The sequence below is a fragment of the Astyanax mexicanus genome, chromosome 16 (assembly GCF_023375975.1).
Source record: "Astyanax mexicanus isolate ESR-SI-001 chromosome 16, AstMex3_surface, whole genome shotgun sequence".
In the NCBI taxonomy this organism is placed as follows: Eukaryota; Metazoa; Chordata; class Actinopteri; order Characiformes; family Acestrorhamphidae; genus Astyanax; species Astyanax mexicanus.
In genome coordinates, this window is record NC_064423.1 from 19,787,610 (window position 1) to 19,802,239 (window position 14,630).

Here is a 14,630-nt window from a genome sequence, read left to right on the forward strand (position 1 = left end):
GATTATCATAACATTAGCTTGACCAATGGAATGATCTACCATAGCAACAGTGCTTTCAGCGAATCAGAGAATTCATTACCTTATCTGGTTCTACACAAATTAATGGAGATCTATGCAGAAACCTTGTGTGTCTGTGTATTTTGGGGTGCTGGCTAAAACTTATAAAAGTGAGTCCCATCCAACGGGCATCCACTACCAGGCCTCAGTCGCATATATATAATTCATGTAATTTTTATAAGAGACTTAAACATGGATCAGCCAGTCAGGTTGTAGTACTGCACAAGTACTTGCAACATTCTTGCAACAATGTCTGGGGGCATCGAAGAGAAACCTGCATAAATTCAGCGGATGTCTGGAAGGAACCTCTAAGATATTACTCATTTGGTTTTAAACTATTTGCTTACGTACCTTTTGCACAATACTGTACAATTTAAAATACATGCAACCAGAGATGTCAGTAATTAGTAGTTACTGTTTCCAATCCAGTAATCAGATTAAAATTACTTATCCAAGGCACAGTGCATTACTTTATTGTCATTTTACTTTTTCACTTGTCACTTTACTAAAAAGATATTGTAGCGTCCGGCTGACGCATTGAAAGGATGAACGAGACATTTACAGTTGATGAAAAAGTAAGGGGTTAAATCTAAGAAAAGTAATGTATTCTGGGAATTGTAGTGTGGGTGTGTAGTCGCCTAGGTGCTGTAGCAGCATCTTAACTTCACTCTCTCAAATTTTTTGTGGTTTTTGCACAGCCACTTTCTTGCCAGCAGCTGCTGAAAGTAACTAATAAAGTAACTTGAAAGTAACTTATTTACTTTTAAAATCAAGTTATCCATAAAGTAACATAGTTCGATTTTTTTCTTAAAGAAACTATGCAATCGCTGCATGCAATAAACCAAAACTAGCAAAAAAATGTTCTATATATACTATATATAATGTCCCAAGCATGCAACACAATATATATACGATATAATACAATGTGCTAAATCACTATACAAAGTCACTGTAAACAGTGAGTTACTATTATGTGCAAATAGAAGCAAAGTTGTAGAGAACTGTACAAATAAAGCTTATAGACAAAAGTGGAGCAAGGTAAACAGTGTGTTTCAGAAAGTGCAAATATTGACGAAGCAAGATGCTCCTTTATTCAGGATGATAAAGCTGAACTGAACTGAACTTGATGGAAATTAATGCAGATGTTTTTATTCAGTATTAGATACACGTACAAAAGCTTTCTATATGGAAATGTTTTGGGCGCAGATGTTGTGTTGACACATAAGCCTTGAGGTAAAGGATTACGCAATTTTGAATTATGCTGACAGGCGTAATTTGGTGTAACAGGTTGTGGCTGTTTTACGGAAACCACAAGCTAAAGTTAGTTTCAGTTTTACGAGGAACTGTTAGAACCTGTCTTGGAAGCGCTTCTCACATTGCTGCCTAACACTTCCCTTACTGAGAAAAAAGGTGGCATCATAAGCAGACAATCTGTTCATTCATCAGTTTGGAATGACGTCAGGGGGAACTGAATCGGAAAGAAAATGGAATGTTTGTTGTAGATGGACCGAATTTACTGGGTATTTTAATGTTATGACATTAAATGGCTAAATTACTTCACAGTACATCCGGGTGGATGTAAGTGGAGCTGGTGGAACTTACACTTACAGAGCAAGAGATCAAACTTTTACAGCTTCATACTAGAGACCACAACTAGACATTTTAAAATGAATGAAAAAAACAATGGAATGAGGTCTTTATTTGCCATATGTGAATGTGAAAGTGTCAAAAAGATTGCTGTCAAAGGGATTGAGGATCATGGGTGTTGAGCTTAAGCCCACACCCTCGCCCTTTATTTCACATAACGATTGTATCAACTGTATCAATGTAACATGGTCATTTTAATAATACTGCTCTATTTAAACTGAAGCTTAACATTACACATAGTTCATTTACAGCTCTGAAAAAAAATAAGAGACCACTTAAAAATGATTAGTTTCTTTGATTTTACCAAATTAAAAATCTCCAGAATATAATCAAGAGGGAGATGGATGATCAAGCCATCAAACCAAGCTGAACTGCTTGAATTTTTGCACCAAATATTGATTTCTGAAATCTTAAAACTTTATGAATATGAACTTGTTTTCTTTGCATTATTTGAGGTCTAAAAGCTCTGCATCTATTTTGTCATTTCAGCCATTTTTCATTTTCTGCTAATAAATGCTCTAAATGACAATATTTTATTTGGAATTTGGAAGAAATGTTGTTTGTAGTTTATAGAATAAAACAACAATGTTCATCTTACTTAAACATATACCTATAAATAGCAAAATCAGAGAAACGGATTCAGAAACTGAAGTGGTCTCTTAATTTTTTCCAGAGTTGTAATTTATTTATATGCCTAAATAAGATCTCAAAAGAAACACTTTAACAGGAGGCTAAAGTGAAAACATTTAAATTTCCATTTAAAACTACTGTGTAATATGAAAGGTCTTGAAACAAAGACCACTTTGAGCTTCCGTTTCAGATGTAGTCTTGATAAGTCTCAGCTGTCTGTAGTTTTGCAACGATGTCTGGTTTCGCTCTGTTTTCTGTGCAATTCAGGACACAGCAGGAGGCAGTAAAATCATGCCTCTTCACATTTCTGTGGTTATTCCATCAGCCAAAATAACTGGCTCATATTTGGAATGCTCATCCCTTCTCCAAATAGATGGGCTGATTCCACTGCTGTGCTTCAACTTGCCTAGGAAACAGTCTGTGCCTCACTTACCCAGTTGGTGGAAGACTGCTTTATATTGTCAGCCAGTGCTTGCTAGTACTATCCACATAGACCACTAAGTGGTGGCTGAAGCACTAGGTGAATCGAAGACTCCACTCTATTATTAAATGCACTCTGGAACAGATCACTGAATTCATCTTGGCATAGCTGGATAATAGGAGTTCAGTCCACTAAAATAACAAACCATTAACCTCAAACACTGGTGTCTCATCGCTAAAAAGAAAATCTATCTTAACCAAAACAGGGCTATAAAATAGGCCAATTACTACTCCCCAAAACTGTTACATAACAATAACAATATTTTCTCTTTCACACATACTCCCTGAAAAACAACCTCAGACTAAAGCCAACCACACATCAGAAGGGGAACTTAAAAGCACCAAACAAGGAATCCAAACTGGATAAAGCAAAAAGGTGCTACGCTAAATATTAGCACTAGCTTCAGCAAGCTAATTACATACAATCAATGATTAATTATCAAAATAAACTAGAAAACAATGTGGCTTTTGTTATGACGCACTTAGGTGTTTGCTGGTGTTGTTTGGTGGTTGCTAAGTGGTCGCCATACTATCCCAGTTGGCTAGCATGGTGTTTTTAAATGCCTGATTGATGGTTGCTATTTTGTTGTTAGGTGGTTTCTAAGTGGTAATTAGGTGGTTGCCATGGTATCCCAGTTGGCTAGTATGGTGTTTTTAAATGGCTGATTGGTGGTTGCTATGGTGTTTTAAAATGGCTATTGTGTTGCTAGGTGTTGCTAGGTTTTAAGTGGTTAATAGGCAGTTAGGTGGTACATTTTTTTAATGGCTGATAGGTGGGTGCTATGGTTGTGTAAGGTGATTGCTATGGTATCCCAGTTAGCTATGGTGTTGCTAAATGGTTATTATGTGGTTATTATGATGTTGTTTGGTGGTTGCCATGCTATCCCAGTTGGTTATTATGGTGTTTTGAAATGGTTATTATGTGGTTATTATGGTGTTGCTAGGTGGTTGCTAAATAGTTATTAGACAGTTGCTATGATATCCAAGTTGGTTGCTTTGGTGTTGCAAAATGGTTATTAGATGGTTACCATGGTATCTCAGGTGGCTACTATGGTGTTTTTAAATGTCTGATAGTTGGTTGATATAGTGTTGTTAGATGGTTGCTAAATGGTTATTAGGTGGTTGCTATAGTGTTGTTAAAAATAAATAGGTCATTATTATGGTGTTGTTGGTGGATGCTAATTGGTTGCCATGCTATCCCAGGTGGTTACATAAATCCATCCATAGCTCCACACTGTTTTCCACAATCTTACTATAAAATTAAAATGTGTTTTTATATTTAGGTGCCTGTTTCATTCTGAAGAAACTTTAATTCTGAGTACATTTGACCCAATCACAGTCAATTCACATACTTACAATTTCTATTGCAAAAAAAGAACAAAATACTCAATGCATGCATTCTATGGTACCTTTAAAAGCTAAAATGGAAAGAATAAATTATGGGCAAAAAACAATAAAAAAAAATAAAACACAAAGAAGGAACATTTACCTTTCAGCCCATCAGTGACCCCAGGAAAAGGGCCAAAGCTTCGTTTCGGGGGTTTTGCATATTAAAAAGGCACCGCCACTATGAGGCCAAGTCATCATGCTGACCTCACAGCACTGAGAATCTGTCAAGCGACTTGAAAATTACAGTCTGTAAGCAACGCACTGGTAAGGTCAGCAATCTTACGCAAATTGCTTATGCAGAATGGCCTACAGCTCATTCATCCAAACCATAAAACTGATAGACCCTAACTGAAAATATTCACAGCAGCTGCGCTGCGCTGCAGGAAATGATCTTAAAGTGCAATACTGTGCAAAGACGATCTGGGAATTAAAAAAAAAAAAGTTCACTGACTGTACTCAGCCTTATTTACATTCTTTCTGGCGATGTATGCATGTAAATAAGCATTTTCTTTGCATTTAAAATGTGGTTATTTATCCATTTTCCAGCTCCACTGAGCATGTAGTAGCACTTAGTATTTCTTTAATTACATAATTACAGACAGTACTCCTTCTGTTTCTCTTTATACTTCATTATCTTATGTTCACCCTGTTCTTCAATGCACAGGACCCCGTATGACTACAAGAGAGGAAATATTATTTGTGTGGAAAGTCATTCTTAGTGACACTCACAGAGAGTGGTGGTTGTGTATTTGAGTATGTGTGTATTTTGCTGGCACTGTATTTTGTGGTCAGACACGGGAGTGTTGCTGGATTTTTTAAACACTGCGACAATGACAATAAAAGCCTCTTGGCTTGACTTGTCAATCTAGCTGGTTCACTGTGTAGATGTAAAGTCAGAGAAAAAAGCTCTCAATCTCTTGCTGCACAGTTTGTGTGCTGCCCACAGGACGCCTTTAGTGGACTATTCACAGTCCAGCAGTGACACTGAGGGGTTTAAAAACTCCAGCAGCACTGCTGTGTCCAATCCACTCATGCCAGCACAACACAGACACTAAAAGACAACCACCACTTAATCACCACTCAGTGTTACTAAGAATGACCTACCCTACCACACAAATAATAATATCTCCTCTCTTGTGGTCCTATGGGTTCCTGTGCATTAAAGAACAGGGTGAACATAAGATAAAGTCTACAGAGACACAAAAGGAAATACAGTCTGCTAACACACCACCACCATGCGAGTGTCACTGTGCTGCCCTGTGGTTGTCCTAGTCAATAATGAACAGCGTGGAAGGAGGATAATAAAGTATAAAAAGAAACAGAAGAATTACAGAACTACAAAGTTCTCCAATATAATCAGTGAAAAATGGGTGTAGAAACAAAGAGGTGGTCATAATGTTGTGCTTGATTTTTGTACATTTGTGTGGCTTAACATACCCAGCAAAGTAACTAAGCCTGACACTGTATTTACTGTCTAGGCAAACCAGTGCTGCCAATTTTACAATTACCAGCACAGCCTTGAGTGCACTAGAACAATAGGCTGATTATTCAAACCATTCGCACTGAATTGCAAATTGTATCTGCAAATAAAAAAACTCAACACACGGCAGAGATTGTGCTCTCAACCTATTTTACAGCCCTGCTCAAAGGCTTAAAACAACACAACCCCATCAAACAAGCCTGCTGTGTCAGAGTCACCAGCAGAAAGTGACTACGGTCTGACTGTGCCTCCATCTGCTCAACAATAAGGCGCAGGCAAATGTCACAGAGATCCATAATAGTACCCATGGCCAACATGGCTGAAGCGGTGGGTGAGGAGGAGAGTTCCACCTGGGGCCCGTGTCACCGATGTAAGAAATTACAAACCTATTTTTCGGGGCAGTAACCATTAAGAACATCTATTAAATCAATCAGAGCGGTTTTCATGAGAAAAGTGCCATCCAATAGCAGAGGGCTGATTTGCATAATCTGAAAATGATTGAGAGGGCTGAGGTGGGCTGGGCTGGAACATGAGCTCACATAATTGCATCCAGGCTCATGAATAATGAGTGCTGGCATTGACAGTGCAGGCACATGTCACACACTTGATATGCCAAGATAAATCTCTGCTGATCTGTTGGGCATTTGGAGTAGAATTTGTATGACAGCACTTTTTCCTACTCTGATAAGATTTAAAGGCACATATAAAAAAAAACACAAAACACTTTGATAAAAGGTGTCATTCCATCGTTTTTACATTCATTTTAAAATGTCTAGTTGAGGTCTCTAGTATGAATGAAAGCCATGGGAGCTGTTTTTTTGTGAAACAAAAAATACATTTAAACATATCGCCTCTGATTGGCTAACAGCACTGAGAGGCAGTAAAACGAACAACAGTTAGTAGCATAAAAATACCTAATAACACTAATAACAGTCTTTGCAATGTCATATGTTACTTTACAACATGTGTAATGCAATGGTAAGTGCAGTTCAGCCACTGACCAAGTTTTAAAGAATCTGTGTAAAACATGAAATCCACTGGAGATCCTATGTAAACCTATAGTTACACACAGAGGTGGGTAGTCCAGGTCCAGAAAGTAAAGATCCTCCCCTGGTGTTTTTTTTTTTTTTTTACTTTTAACTAGTGTAAACAGAACTGTTTTAAAAATACACACCTACCCATCTTAATTTTATTTCACTTGTGGTGTTCCATAGACAAATTCTAACCATTTGTTCCAGTAGCTCTGTATTACTGGGCAAAGCATATAACACTAATGTGTTATTTGCACAAATAACATAGGAACAAACCGCTGTTCTTTATGCTATTAGCTCCTATCTGACAAGACGTGCCAGCTTCAGCACTGTCTGAGGGCGGTCTTGAGTTAAGGTGGGCGAAGCTATTAATACTAATTCACGAGCTGACGTAGACACAGTGCTTTTCCTGATCCACTCGTTTTCTCGTTTTTTATTTTACTAGCTGCTGCAGACAATGAAGGTTGAGAAACAGTTTCATGTGCAGAATGCATATTAAACTCAAACAGACAAGGTTTTATCATTCACTAACATGCAAAATCATGGGAAGGCAGTATTTAAACTGACTGTGAATTATCAGTGAGAATTATCTGCACTGTCCACTGTAGGTGGTTAAATGCTCACAAAACTTTGGAAATGGAAAATCACAATCCACCAGCATACAGCTCTGAAAAAAACAAGAGACCTCTCAGTTTCTGAATCAGTTTCTCTGATTTTGCTATTTATAGGTTTATGTTTGAGTAAAATGAGCATTGTTCTTTTATTCTATAAACCACAGACTAAACAAAATTTCAAACAAAAACATTTTAATTTAGTGCATTTATTTGAAGAAAATTAGAAATGGATGAAATAAAAAAAGATGCAGAGATTTCAGATCTTATACAATGCAAAGAAAACAAGTTCATATTCATAAAGTTTTAAGAGTTCAGAAATCAATATTTGGTGGAATAACCCTGGTTTTCATGTATCTTGGCATGTTCTCCTCCACCAGTTTTACACACTGCTTTTGGATAACTTTATGGCACTCCTGGTGCAAAAGTTAAAGAAGGTCAGCTTGGTTTGATGGATTGTGATCATCCCTCTTCCTCTTGATTATATTCAAGAGGTTTTCAATTTGGTCAAATTAAAGAAACTCATTATTTTTGTATTTATTAGCTGTATGTATACACTGTATATTCACCTATTCAGCCTCACAGGCAGGATAAGGTACTGTACAGGGCAGCCAATCAAAACACAGGTCAAAAACAGTAACAAGAAAAGCTTGCTTGTCTGTAATACCTGAAATGATGCTATCACAAGCTCAAAAATAGTAACATAAAATTAATTATGGTCAAATTTGGCAAACAAAACTATAAAAATCATAAGTCAACCTCACAAAACAATCAATTAAAAAATAGCAAGGCATTAATGTTAGATTTTATGTGCTTAATATTGTTATTTAGACGTTTTTACATTGTGTTTTATTCCACACAATTCTGTGATGTGCAGGATAACCCCGCTGTCACATAAAAACCTTATCTATTCAAAAATGTTCTTAAATTTTAATGGAAGTCAATGCCAAAAAAAGTTTCTTTCAAGTAATTGTGCATCATTTCTAGAGTTAACACAATAGCAATGATATATTTACTCTTGTTGTTTTTTTTCTGCCAGTATTGGACTGACACCAATACCGTCTTTTACTCTGGTGCCACCTATAATTGTGATTAGCGTCAATCAGTTCTCCCACAGTGATCCAATATTAATGGATAGTTATTACCTTCCCCACTTTCAATCAATTTACCAAGACAATAACAAAACTACAGTCAAGATTCTATCCTCTCTCCTACTCTCTCTCTGAGTGTCCCTCTCACTAATGCTCGCGTCCCCGAGGTTCAGCCGCAGGGAGCACCAGCAGGGAATCTCTTCATTAAATGTCAAAGTCGAAACAGATTCAATTAAGATCCATGTGAAGAACATCACAAAGGAAATCAGCATGCATCAAGAGCTGGGTTCATCAATGTTCGATGAGTGATAATCATTATTAACAAAACTATTCAAGGACATGAAACACAACACTTCATTAAGCCACATTAATCTGCTTGTTTTGTTTGTTCCTCTGACGTTCGAGTGCAGGCCGGCATTTGAGATTAGGCTCGTCATTATGAGAGCGGTTACGTTTTTCAGGCCCTTGATTACTGACTGACACTTTAATGTTTTCAAGCTGTCCATCATTTAGTTTCCACTGTACATGTGATACATTATTACATTTTAAAACACTATTATAAATGTCAGTTTTATGTGTATAGTGGCACGAAAAGGTATGCAATTTCCTGGTTTTCTGCATAAATGTCATAAAATGTGATCTGATCTCCATCCAAGTAAAGAGTAGTGACAAATATAAATGTGCATAAAATAATAACACTAAACATTATGTTCATTTATGTCTTCATTGAGTGCATTCATAAAAAACACAAAAAACTAATTAAAATCAAGTGCATGCCTTGGGTCTTGCTAGTTTGGAGGTTTTGACTAGAGCAAAAAGGATTTGCTACTTTGTATCTTTCCTTGCTACTAAGAAAGATACGCATATGTGAGCCACGCTGTGCCAAAAAGAGCTTTCAGAGGATCTACGGTCAAAATTAGATTTTTCAGTGAAGCTGGAAAGGGTTACAAAGTAAGGCAAACAATCTACAAATGAAGACCATTTAAGATTGTGGCTAAACCTTTGATGGCAAATGGCAAAATATCTACCTTTTAATTTTAAGCATTTGAAGAAGGGCTGGTATATTTTATTATGGCAGTGCAACATATTTCAGCTATTAATGTTGTGACGACGCTGAAGTGTGGGGAACTGTGGGTCCATCCCTGGCCATGAAGCATGGCCCCTGTTTGTTCCAGCTGGCCTGCATTGGACTGATTGAGCATAAAAACCCTTGCCTGGCTGAGGCAGAACGGTCATAAAACAGTTAAGTTACAGAATTAGAGCCCTATATAGTGCAGCTATAAAAATTATTTAAAAAGTCTAGGGTTGTATAAGATATAAAATTAACAGCATGTGAAGTCAATTAGATACACTGTTTAATTACCTTTTAACAGCAATTTAAAAAAAACCTAAAAATTTAAATGTCATGATAAAAATCCAAATAAAACAAATTTAATAGGGCCCTACATACAGGGGTTTTAAAATGCTGATTCAAACAACATACAAACAGGTTTCTTCTAGAGCTGTCTTGGTCTCACAGATTTTATCTTATCTCCACAGTTTCCTCTGAACTGCCATGTCTTAATAACCGTCTGCCTGCAAAAACCACAAGCTAAAAATGCATGGCTATCCTTCTTTAGCTTTAGCTGGACCAGTTAAATAAAGTTCAAATTATATGTGGGGATTTTAACATTGATTTATTAAATCCAAATGGGCATAAAAAGACAACAGACTTTATGAATTCATTGTATAGCAACAATCTATTCCCTGTAATCATAAAACCATCCAGAATAACTACAGACACTGCAACACTGATTGACAACATATGGACAAACAAAATAGAAGCTAGAATAATTGGTGGACTGCTCATAATAGACATCAGTGATCACCTTCCAGTCTTTGCAGTATTTCAAAACATGTTTATGGTTAAAAAAGAAAATAGGTCAAATACATTTAAATTAGTAAGACATAGAACACCAGAAACTTTAGCAGCTCTCAGGGTGGACTTAATGAAACAAGCCTGGACAGACATATATAAAAATAATGATCCAAATAAGGCATATGGGGTTTTTCTGTCCATACTAACAGGGTTATACGAAAAAAATTGTCCTTTAAGAAAACACAAAATAAGAAACAAATATGAGGGCAAGCCATGGATAACAAAGGGGATTGCAAATGCATGTAAAAAGAAAAATATATTATATAAAAGATTTATAAAACAAAGAACAAATGAAGCAGAATACAAATATAAGAGGTACAAAAACAAATTAATAAGTATTATGAGATTTAGTAAGAAGGATTACTATCAGAAAGTATTAGAGCAGTGTAGGAGCAACATGCAAGGAATATGGAAAGTTCTTAATAGCATAATTAGAAAAGGTTCTGGGAAAAGAAGCAACCCTAATTACTTTGTAAAAGGAAACCATACAATTATAAATAAAGCAGAAGATATCGCTAATGGATTTAATGATTATTTTGTTAACATAGGATATAACTTAGCAAAAGAGATTGTGGAGCCTAGAAACAAGGATGGGATAGAATATGATATTATTACTAAAAACCCTCACTCCATTTTTTTTAGGGGCACTGATGAAAAAGAAATACTTGAAATTGTAAACAAATGTAAAAATAAAACATCTGCTGACTACAATAACATTGATATGTCACTGGTGAAAAATATAATAGAATGCATAGTGAAACCTTTTACACATATTTGCAATCAGTCCCTTCAAACAGGCATATTTCCTAACAAAATGAAAACAGCTAAAGTTATTCCTATCTATAAATGTGGAGACAGACATAAATTCTCTAATTATAGACCAATTTCTCTTCTATCCCAGTTTTCAAAAAATTTAGAAAAACTATTTGTCCACAGGCTTGAACACTTTATAGAAAAGCATAATCTATTGAGTGATCATCAATATGGTTTTAGAGAACATAGGTCCACCTCGATGGCAGTGATGCAATTAGTAGAAGAAATAGCTACAGCAATAGATAAGAAGGAATATACTGTTGGAGTATTTATAGACCTAAAAAAGGCATTTGACACTATTGATCATGAAATATTGTTAAAGAAACTGGAAAGATATGGAGTGAGAGGTGTAGCATATTCATGGCTTAAAAGTTATCTAGGAAATAGATACCAATATGTGCAAATAGGCAATAGTAAATCGGATTTATTGAAGGTCACTTGTGGGATTCCTCAAGGTTCAGTGTTAGGACCCAAATTGTTCACATTGTATGTAAATGACATTTGTAAAGTATCAAAACTATTAAAAATTGTATTATTTTGTTCTGGGGAGAAATTGGAATGGCTTCTGAACACAGTCGAAAGAGAATTGAGTACTTTAAAGAGATGGTTTGATATCAATAAGCTATCATTGAATTTAGGTAAAACAAAGTTTATAATATTTGGTAACAGAAAAATCAGAAATGAAGCTAAACTTAGGATAGATGATGTTGAAATTGAAAGAGTATATGAAAATAAATTTCTGGGTGTGATAATTGATCATAAATTATGTTGGAAACCACATATTAATAATGTAAAAACTAAAATCTCTAAAACCATTGCAATACTGTACAAAACCAAACATATTTTGAATCAAAAATCATTATTTATACTGTACTGTTCTTTCATAGTTCCATACATGACCTATTGTGTGGAAGTATGGGGAAACGTATATAAAACTAACACGCATCAAATTTTCATGCTACAGAAAAAAGCAATACGAATTATTAACCAAGCAGACTTCTATGAATCAACAAACCAATTATTTATTAATTTATGGGCTCTAAAATTCACTGATCTAGTTGACTTACACATTGCACAGATAATGTATAAACAAGTTTTGAGTGCAAAACAATTCGCTTCCTGACTGTATTCAGAAGCTATTTGAATTGAGAGAGAATAAGTATGAGCTGAGAGCAACAAGTATGTTTAAAAAAATAAGAGCAAGAACAAATATAAAAAATAGATGTGTATCAGTCAGGGGGGTCACTTTGTGGAATGGTTTTAACAATGAATTGAAAATGTGTAGTTCACTCAGCAAATTTAAAAAAACTTACAAGAGAAAAGTAGTAAACTCATATAAACATGAACAGTGATTAAATATGGAATGTGTGGCATTTTTTTTTTTTTTGACTCATTTTGTGTTTTTGATTTGCAAAATAATGGAATTTAGAATGTGAGATAATGTAAAAAGGATAGGCAAAAATAAGCCAAAGCTTCAGCCTATACCTTTTCGGTTCATATTTGTGTTGTTGATATGCTTATTAACAGAAAACTTTTCTGTTTATGTGTATGTATATGTGTTTTCAACCGAAATAAACATGACTAAACTAAACTAAACTAAACTAAAGCTTAACCTTGTGAGAGATTCTGTCTACAACAAACGGTGCTTCCTTTAGGTTTTTAAAGATAACATTATATGAATCACCTCATCCTCACCCTCACCCCTTTCCCCTCCTCCATTCCTCTCACACCTTTTATCATTCTCTTGACCACAATGTACCTAAACCCTGAATGTCTCAGGCACACAGAAAGGCAACTGGTCTAGTTTGAGTATGAGTTTTTGTCTGCACAAGAATAAAATCGCAATTCGCTGATTCCTGAAGGCCAAATTTCTCACTCTTGCCTTCAGACAGTTACTTACAGTAACTCATGATTAATGAGTGTTTGTTCAAGAGTTTGAAAATGTAAAAAGCTTGGCAATTTGATTCAGTTGACACTTCCTAATTCCAACTGTTTACATGCCTAAGGCCTCATTTTTGCTTTTTTGCTTCTACAATTACATCACACTGTTTGCAAAAGCCAAAAAAGAATGCTAAAACCTTAGCATATCTGCTCACTGAGGATGCATAGTTTAAAGTGGCTACCAATAAGTTTCTCAGGGGGAAATCTGTGAAAAATATTTCACATTTCTACTTAGTGATAAAACTGTTGCACCTGGACTGCAACTGAAAAAAAAAAACGGTCACAGGACATCATGTTCAGTAGCTCCTCCATTTCCACTTGCTGTTGTGTTTACATGGATCTCTGTGGAAACGAATGCTCAAAGTGTAATTAAGCAGTGGACAAATATCTGTTTTATTAAATGCAAGGTGATGAAACTAAAATTACTGGAGGACCATGGAGTTCAGCGAAAAACAGCAGGTAATTCAGCCTGTAATTTTCTCAGAGGACGCCTGAGAAAAACACATTCATGGTTGTTTTGAACAGGAATAAAATCACAAAGGACCCCCATAAAAATAAAATGACCCCAGTTGCAACATTGCATTTACACTCACTGACAAAAATAACAAAATAAAATAACGCTCCTTGGATCACTGCCAAACTCGACATGCAGCTATGTGGTTAGAGCTTCTTTCCTGCCTTTGCTGTTTAGTGATACACTGACACACCACACAACTGCTGGTGCCATGATCTGCGGCACCATCGCATATGATAATTGGTCACCCCTAGCATTGATATGAGGAACACTTATAGTTCACTGTGGTGTGCAGGGCATTAAGCAGCCTCATTTGTTTCTTCTCACGGCAGGGTTACCAACTCGCCAAATTTTTCAGCACGATATTTGTCATCCATTATTATGAAAAGTCGTCAGCTTTAGACTATATCTCATATAAATAAAATGTATGGAAAAAAAATAGGTGATGGCTATTTTAGAAAAATAGCTGATATTTTATGTAAAATGTAGTGATAGTGAGCACAGTGATACAGTGATACTATAGTGACGCAGAAACTCATTAACATCATGTTACACAACCAAAAAGTTGTAAAGCAGGCCTCCTCCTCTGCTCACGAATCAGAACTGTATAATGATATTTGATGTAGCACCTTAGCATCTGCCACTTCTCAAGATGAGAATTATTCAGTGACGATTTTCACGACACATCAACATATGCTGAGATGTTCTTGAGGTGTTAATTGCAGGTCGAATGAATCCTGTAACCCAGCACAGGCTTCATAGATGTGTGCATGTGTACTCTGTACTGGGCTCGGGTGGGCAAATTGCATGCAAGTACGTATTTGTTAGATAAGCCTTTATAGCCTATTAGAATACTCACAGACACACACTTATTTAAAGGATATTAAAAAAAAACATTTTATAGTTGCTTTTGCATAGTAATCCCTATACTCAGAGTAAAAACTGCTGTGCACAATACTGAAAAAGGTTTCTTTGACTTGACACAGCATCTTGTGTGTGCCATATTTTTTTATCAAATGCAAAAAACT

General features: G+C 35.8%; 1 protein-coding gene across 2 annotated transcripts in view; it reads right to left on the reverse strand.

Annotated features, from left to right (window-relative positions):
* Nucleotides 1-14,630, reverse strand: part of LOC103044346 (cAMP-specific 3',5'-cyclic phosphodiesterase 4D) — a 140,264-nt gene that overhangs the window by 118,908 nt on the left and 6,726 nt on the right. The gene's annotated exons all lie outside the window — the stretch shown is intronic.